The sequence below is a fragment of the Passer domesticus genome, chromosome 6 (assembly GCF_036417665.1).
Source record: "Passer domesticus isolate bPasDom1 chromosome 6, bPasDom1.hap1, whole genome shotgun sequence".
In the NCBI taxonomy this organism is placed as follows: Eukaryota; Metazoa; Chordata; class Aves; order Passeriformes; family Passeridae; genus Passer; species Passer domesticus.
Genome location: NC_087479.1, coordinates 18,470,382 through 18,479,313, shown reverse-complemented (window position 1 = coordinate 18,479,313; position 8,932 = coordinate 18,470,382).

Genomic DNA, 8,932 nt, shown 5'->3' with positions numbered 1-8,932 from the left:
TTAATGGCAGCTACTTACTTCACAAACAATCTCCAAGTACTTACAAACGCATTTTGTAAATACAGAACTATAAAATTACTCTCATGTACTCTTCAAAATAAAAGTTAATGGTATCCTTTTACATGACCCTCCATAACATCTATGATTATATTCCTTGACTTCTTAATGGAAATCTAGATGCCAATATCAGTTAGATAAATTGGTGGGGGAATTAAAGCTTATGAATGAATTTGATTAATATGTAGAAGGAATTTGAATATTTGTAGAAGAAATATGAATACATTTAGAAAAGCATGATATTAAACCAAACTGGTAGTGTGGTTTATCAAACGAATTCAGTAGAGGTTTAGAGGTTTCAAAATTATTGAAATTAAAGAAATAGCAGGCTCAAGATTGTTGCCTCAACAATAATTTTGTTTCTATGAGTTTGTTTGACAATCATTAAGTCTTCAGATACAAAAGCACCTAGTGTGTTATAGCCAGTATAATGCCCTCATCAATAAAGTATGAAGCTTTGGACCATTGATCTTCAGTGTACAAAAGTTTCACAAATTTCTAGTACTTCCTTTAAGGAACCAATTATTAGAGTTTGTATAAACTGTTACCCCTAATATACCAATTGCTATTCATAATGCATAGGAATAGAGGATTGTGTGTGCATACCTAGCACAGTCAGGCTACCAACTGCTTTAACCGTCAGAGACACTGTCTCAGAGGCAGTGCAGTTAACAGAAGGTAACCTGTGTCCATCATGTCAGACATCTGGATTCTAATAATAAATTATGCAGGGGTTTTGTTAAGGTATAAATCTCTGATGTACAAAAATGTCACAAAAGACATTATTAATTTTAGAACAATATGGAATACATGGCATTCCTGTTTACTTTATTGTCCCTAGTCCAAAATGAGTTAGGAAATAGATGACTGGTGCTGAATAGGAAGTCTGTCTGTGGGTTTTCTAGAAACTCAATTACATGCCAGACAGAAGTGAATTCTCAATAAGCATTCTCAGTTTTTATTTAGAAAGGAGTGATTTTAGTAACATTTCCATTTAATCAGTTGAAGGAAAAACTTTAAATAGCAGCTTTGATATCTGTAAAAATCCAGATGGATTTTAATATGATAAAGAATACATCATTTCTTCCCTGACCTTCTTGACAAATCTGAAGATATTTTGATGAAAATGCCAGAAAGTTCCAAAAGTGATCATACAGAATGACCAATCACAAAATAAACACTGAAAAGCAGACAATGGGCATAGTTTTAAATCCAATACCAATGACTCATATACTGCTGGAAAGCTGCAAGACAAATATCTATACATATATATATAGATATATATATCAGACATCTGTTTCAGATTTGGAATATAAAAAAAAGTTAGATCTTTTATAACACTTTAGTGATGTTAGTACCTTAATAACTAGTTAATCTGTGAAAATAAAACATCTGCTAGAGATATAAATGTGAAATTAATAAGGTTTCTTTTTAAATCCTCTTATAATTTAAACTTTCTATTGTGTATTCAATGCATGCACAAGATCCACCATGCTGCTTGCAGGCATTCTTCTGGTGGTTGGTTTGTATTAGGAACACAGTTCTTGCAGGACATTTTTACGGAACAGAAAAGGAAAGTCTACTGAAATTTTATACAGCAACAACAAAAATGTATTTTTGGAAGAACAGAAACAAACAGAGGATGACTGAGCAGGTAGCTTTCCTTTTGTTCTGCTTTAAGGGACTATGGAAATGTAGGAAGAGTTTGATAGGTTTTACTGGTACATCCAAATGTACTAAGTACCAATATTTGTGTGAGGCACTTGGAATCTCCTGCTTTGTGAGGGGAAGAGTACCAATCTTTCATTTTTATTTTATTTTTAGATGGATGTCTGATGTTGAAGTAGTTTTTAAACTGAAAATCTGTGCCTTTGTGCATTACTTGCTTGATGTCTGACATTCTTGATTAGCAGAACTGAATTGGACAGCGATGTATTGCCAGGGAGCAGAAACACTAATTTGTAAATGCAGTGCTAAATCAGTGATGCTAAGGAAAGCTATCTACTCCTGCAGCTTTACAGATTATGAGATATCATCCCCTCTGTTGTTTCTTATTGAGGCTCATAAAGAACAGAGAAACTGGGAAACAGAGAATTCAGCTTAATTTCAAATGCTTTTCTTAAAGTGGGACACAGCTAATTTGGTTTATGGAGGTGGAAGAAAAGCTTGATCCCTGTAGATTTTAGTTGAAACTGTTACACTGTAAAATCCTGAATGGTTATCTTTAAAGATATAATTTCCATTGTAACTGGAACTTAATTCTATTTCAAATACCATTAAAAAATTTGGGGAATGGTTATTTAAATTCCAGTTTTGCTTTTAAGAATGTCTTCAAATGTCCCTTCTCCTCCTTTTTCTACACTTTAAACAAAATTAAAAAAAGCTTCTGGGAGAGCAGAAAACAGGAGCAAAGCTGGTGCCTTCTTCATACATTTACAATGTTAGTAAACAAAGCAGAATAACAGACACCCCCTCTTCCTCCCGCTTAAGCACAGCTTTTATAAAACAAGTTAAATTCCAGGGGATTAGACATCTGAACTGGTTTTCCATATACAGTTTTAATCACAGTTAGCTACACTTGAATTGAGTGTAATTGTTTTTTCTTAGTCTGAAAATTTCTACAATTTCATCCTTGTTTAAAGTAAAAAAAAAAAACCAAAAAACCTACTTAAAAGTAATCTATTATTTTTTCATTAATATTATTATTATTACAATAGCCATTATGTTTGAAGTTTTTAATTTAGCTAAATAGTTGGCATTGAATAAACCACCTTGATTTTTAGAGGTTATTCTTTTTGATGTATCTGCAATCTGATATCCACCTGATGATACAAAGTGAGTGATGCATGATAAATCCATTGACTGCATGGGGAGACATGTTTCAGGGAAGGACAGAAGATTGGTGTCTATCTCATGCTTTTTTTAACGTATCTCTGTAGATTGAACTACCAAGGTTCACTGGTTTGATTCAGGCCAAGGGACTGGAGGAGGTTTGAGTGGGATCATCTGCTACATTGACAGGCCCTTGTCAGAGTTAATAGTCTGTTCATTAAAAAAAAAAGTGCAGAGTATGTACCTGTTGTTGGAATGCACACACCCTGATGTGTGTCTTTACAAATGCATTACAGACCAGTAGCCCAATATATCCACAAAAGAGAAAAAAAGAATGAGAACTGGGGAAAAGAATGACACCATATATAAATGTCTAGAAGACCTGAGGTTAATCTGGGACTGTGATGTGGGGTGGCTCTTCCCCTTTCCTGAAGAGGTAATCTGATAGGGAAGAAGCTGCCTGCTGTCAGGGCATGGTGTCCAGCCTTGGGAAAGTGCTCAGATGAAGGTATATTTACTGATAAGTGAATGAACACTGCTTTACACCATTGTGCCTGTACACTTTTTCCCCCTAGAGTTTAAAACTGATATGTCATCCTGAGAAATAACTACTCCTTTATACCTCCACCATTGTGACTAAAGCTGGGACAAAAATCACCTACAACTACTGAATAAAACTTAGATCCCTCATTTTCTTGGTGCTAGATTTTCAGCTTCAAAAGACATTACTTCATTTAGCTAAGGATTACATAGTTTAAGAGAAACACCCAAAAGGAGAATTAACTCAAACTAATAAAGCAGGCAATAGAAATCAAATCAGTTTAAAGATCACAATTGCTTTGAAAACAATTAGCATTAACTCAGATCCCATTAAATATTATGTATTACTGGGCTAGAGGGTCTAAATTAGGAAAGAGAAAAGGAAAACAAAGAAAACTCCAATGAAAAGTAAGTAAACTGATTAGTTTCGCAAAGACTGGTGTATGTTTTTCATTACTTTTATTTTAGCATTTTTTCCAGTTCACATAAACACTGCTAAGATGTTCATACATCGTAACCTGATTCTATTCCTCTTTCACTATGTGACTTTTGCTCTAGGCCAACACGCTCTAAAAGGGGGTATGATCCATATGTTTGGATCCATATGCTTTGCCTTCTGGGCTTCTTCCTGTCCTTGACATAATTTTGTGTTACTTTTCGTATCAAAAATAATTCTGAAGAGTCTGATATTTTCGCCTCTAAGCCAGACAACTGTTTGAGAGTGGTGGTGGAAAGTGATATTTTGTACTGGTTTGAGTTATTTTTCTTTGTTCATTGCTTATTAAATAAAGGATGTTCTTCATTGAAGATTTCCTCTAGACACAATATCATCTGCAATATTTTAAATCCTGAAAATAATCATGTTAGATTCATGTTCTACTCCTTCCAACCTCCAGACAGCCAGGCTGACTAGCTCTTCAGTCTTCTGACACCTTCTTCTTAGCTTTAAAAACTCACTCGTGTGCATTTGCTGCCTTTTTAACTTCCCTTTGACAATGAAGGTTATCACATTCTTACTGGATTTATGTTTTTAAAGTGTCATCTTGCAATGATCAGTATGACAGCATGTTTCATACAGTGGTCCATAGAACCTTTGGAGAAAACCCAAGAGAGGATTAGTGCTTGTGAAAGACAAAGTTGGGGGAGGGAAGAAACTAAAAGATTCTTTTTTTTAATTTTGTCTTTCATACAGGGAGAAAAAGGACAAATCCTCCTGGTCCCCCTTGGAGTTTATTTGATGATTGGTGCCACTTGCTGTACTTCTACAATCCCCTAGATAGCACAAGTTTTCAATCAGAGTGAAACACAATATCATTTTATTGCACAGAAGATTAAAACCTTTAGACAGGCAGACACTCTTCTTCGTATAGAGAAATCTGAAATGAACATGAATTGCTTGGATTAATGGGACAGAAGACATTGGTAAATAATTGTGTTGGAGAACAAACAGAACCAAAACACTTTAGCTGGAAATGCACACTGTTCATGGATTTGGAGGAGGATATGGCAAGTGTCCATTGCAGGCTGTTTGACACAGATGTGTCATATCATATTTGGTGTTGTGGGTTCACTCTGGCTGGGTGCCAGGTGTTCACCAAAGCCTCTCTGTCACTCTCCTCCTCAGCTGAATAGGGGAGAAAAAATGCAATGAAAGGCTGATAAGTTGAGGCAAGAACAGGGAGAGGTCACTCACAGATTACCATCATGGGCAAAACACACCTGGAGAAATTAACTGAATTTATTACTAATTAAATCAGAGCAGGACAAGCAGAAAAAAACCCCAAATCTTACAACACCTTCCCCTCACCCTTCTCTCTTCCCAAGCCTGATTTTATTCCAAACACTCTACCTCCTCCCTACAGCTGCTCAGTGAGAAGGGGAAGGGGGGCTGCGATGACTCCATCACACACTGTCTCTGCCACTCCTCACACTCTGCCCCTGCTCCCACATGAGTCCTTCTCACAGGCTTTGGTTCTTCACAAGTGTTCCAGTGTGGATCCCTTTCATGGCGTGCAGTTCTTCTGGAGAAGGCTGCTCCAGCCTGGGTCCCCTACAGGGTCATAAGTCCCAAGAGCAGTCCTGCTCTGGCATGGGATCCTCTCTCCCTGGGGCAACAGGTTCTGCCAGGAGCTTCTTGAGTTTGTAGAATCATGGAATCACTGCCTCCTTTGGCCATTCCCCTGCTCCAGTGTCGGGTCTGCAGTGTAAGCTGCAGGTGGATCTCTGCTCCACCATGGACCACCATGGGCTGCAGGGGCACAGCTGCCTCACCAGGGTTCCACCACGGGCTACAAGGAAATCTTTGCTCCAGTCCTCTTCTGCTTCTTCAGTGACCTTGGTATCTGCACAGCTGCTTCTCTCAGATATGCTCCCTTCTTTGGCTACAGTTGCTCAGGATTTTTTCCCTTTCTTAAATATGCTATCCCAGAAGGCACCACCATCATCATGCATGGGCTTACTCTTGGCCAGTCCATCTGGTATTGACTCTCTCAGTCACAGGGTATCTTTTGACAGCTTCTCACAGAATCTACACCTGTAGCCCCTCTGTTACCAAAAACTCACCACACAAGCCTGATATATTTGGTTTACATGGATGACTTCAAAATTAGTTGTATATTATCTGCAGAAAGAACTCTCTATAAGTATATATATATATGTATATTTATATAATTCCTTTAATTATGGGGAACTGTAAAAAGCATCTTGAGATGAGTTACATCAGTCATTGCTTTCTGACATATGGGCTTTATTGCATTTGATCTCTGTGGACATTTTTCTGTAACAGTCACCACAGTTATTGCTGGTATTAAGTAGAAAGATCAGTCATTCAGAAATTCAATATGTATTTTCCTATATCTGAGTCACAGTTGTAGATTTTCAATCATTCCTGATGTCTGCCATGTCAATGTCTCCAGGTCAAATTCTATTCTCCATTACACCAAAGCCAATCCAGAGCTGACCAGAGTCAGTGGGAGCAGACAGAGGCAGAGCAGGTTAGTGTAGCCTAACAAAACACAGAAGAGAATTCTCCCTGCTTCCATTAGTGAAAAGACTCATTTTACTCCTTTTTTGAGCTGGATGGAAAAGTTCATTATGTTTGTTTGTTTCTTTCTTTGTTATTTTCCTAGCAGGAAGTTGTAGTCCTGTATGTTGGAAGGATAGCTGAGTCAAAAGGGGAAGGGGAGTTTGAAGAGTGACAGATGGTGCTATGAGGGACTATTACCTAGCTGAGTAATAACTGCTGTGGATGAGCTGGGTTGCAGGATACGCTTTGCTGATAGAATTGCAATGCAAAGACACCAGAAAGAGGGAAAAATGCTCCAAATCATGGGCAGTTTAGCAAGTTTCCCAGGAATTTCAGTTAGAAACTGAATCTGACTTCTAAATATCTCACATCCTGACTAACCTAAGAGTTAGATCTCAAATACTACAGAGCTCTTTCGGTTCTTTTGTATTCTCCAGTACCATAAACGCATCATTTTAAATCACTGAGCTTAGTGGTAGGATAAAGTCTGCTCACTCTAAATTTATAGGGCAAGTTCTGAAGCAATGGCTAATTTTCCAGGCATCTGAAGGAGGCAGCTTGCTGGGTCATCAGGTCTCACTGCTGAGAACAACAGATGTGGAAAGAATAATGATCAATGCAGACCTTTCCCAGAAGAAGTACAGCTCAAGTAGCTCTACCATTAAACTGTCAAACTAATTCTGTTTTCTGTAGGTTACTCAGCAAACTGTTGCAAGTGTTGATATACCAGATATAGTCAGTGTTTCATAAGCAGGCATTTTACCTATTGTTTTTGTAATCTAATTAGTAAAATAAAGTTTATTTCCTCTAACAGTGGTACTGTACTGAGCCTGCTTGGGCTTTGTCAATTCTATGTCACTGCAGTTCACAAATGAATTTTTCTTTTAGTTGTGCTTTATTTTTAGTGGGAAAGAAATTATGGAGAAAGTAATTACAGAAGAAAACTGATTAAATAAAATCTGATGATTTTGTCTCCATACAAAGGTGCTCATATTATACCTTGCTTTTCTGTTTAGTCTCTTATGAAGATGACATGACTTTATGAATTTATTTCTAGATCTGCAGCAGCTAATGAACAGGATAATGATTGATTCATTCTTATAGAATGATAATACAGTGGAAAAGTCAGAATATAGAAGGAAGGCCTGGAGTGTGACCATCTGTCTTGAGGAAGATTGGCCTTCTAAACCTGTAAGTAATGCATTCCTTGGATGTCATCATGGGTTTGTGTTTCAAAATTTAAAACTTTCAGGCATTTTGAGAAATGCTTAATGTAAACTGCCTGAACCTAGAAGCATTGCTTTGCAAGATGTTGAAACAGCAATATCTTCACAAAGCCTGGAAAGGTGTTTAATTTTGTATATGTTCTTCCACTTTTTTACAATATATTAATTAATATGTTACACAGGAAAAGTGTGACACAGGAACTGTGAAATAATGTATTACTTTTTAAAGATACCTCTTCTCCTATGGTATTTGAATAGCTGCAGGTCAGCTGGTGAGGAAAATTTAATTCATCCATTCTTCTTGGAAATTATCAGCACAGGAGCAATAAAGGGAGTATTCTTGCAAATGCAGTTTGTGTGGCATATTGTTTACTGTACATCTTTATAATTATTCCCTTTGTATAAAAAGGGAACATCTACTGGGCATAGTAGATGGCTTCTATTATCAGCTAAAAAATAAATTAATACAAAAGTTCAAAATTCTAATTCAAGTTTGAAGCCATGAAGGGTGCATAAAATTGTCTGTGATACAATAACAAAATCTCCCAGATTCAAAGTTCAGGTTTTTTACTTCCCAGGTTTAAGTATTATATTATCACATCAAGACACCTTCCTCTGGGATTCTAAAATGTACATTTTTATGTATTTCAGCCTTTTAAGGGTATTCCACCATTTACTCACAACACAAAATGTAACCATCTTCTATTGAAATGTTCATAAACATATTTCAGTTTTATGTAGTGTAATTTGAACTGGAGAGAACTGAGGAAAGATCAGTGAGCTCCAGTGGCTATTTGTGGCTGTAATAAAGCCACTCTAATATTGCATACTTGTACAATGCATCACGAAATATAAATAGGATCACCTAACTATGAAGGAACACACCAGCAAGATTAACATTCAGGGAAGGGCAGGGAAAATTATGAGATTCAAGGGACACTATTTGTGTGGGGAGTTTTCTTGTGCAAACAGATTAAAGTCAAGGCATCCTCAAAGGGAAATAACTTTGTACATGAGGAAACATTGTGTAGTGCTTGAAATTAAAGAGCTGCTGCTGTAGAACAGAGCTCAGAGTATCTCTTCATATGAAAGGAGTAAAATGATGGCCTCTCCTGCTTCAAATGAAGGTACTTAGTTCCTCCACTGTTTTTATTCACAGGAAATTGTGAGTGGCATGAGTGCAAAGGATTTATCTTCTCTGGCTGCACTGAGGTGATGCAACAAAATTGTCTGGTTTTGTCCTTGATGAATG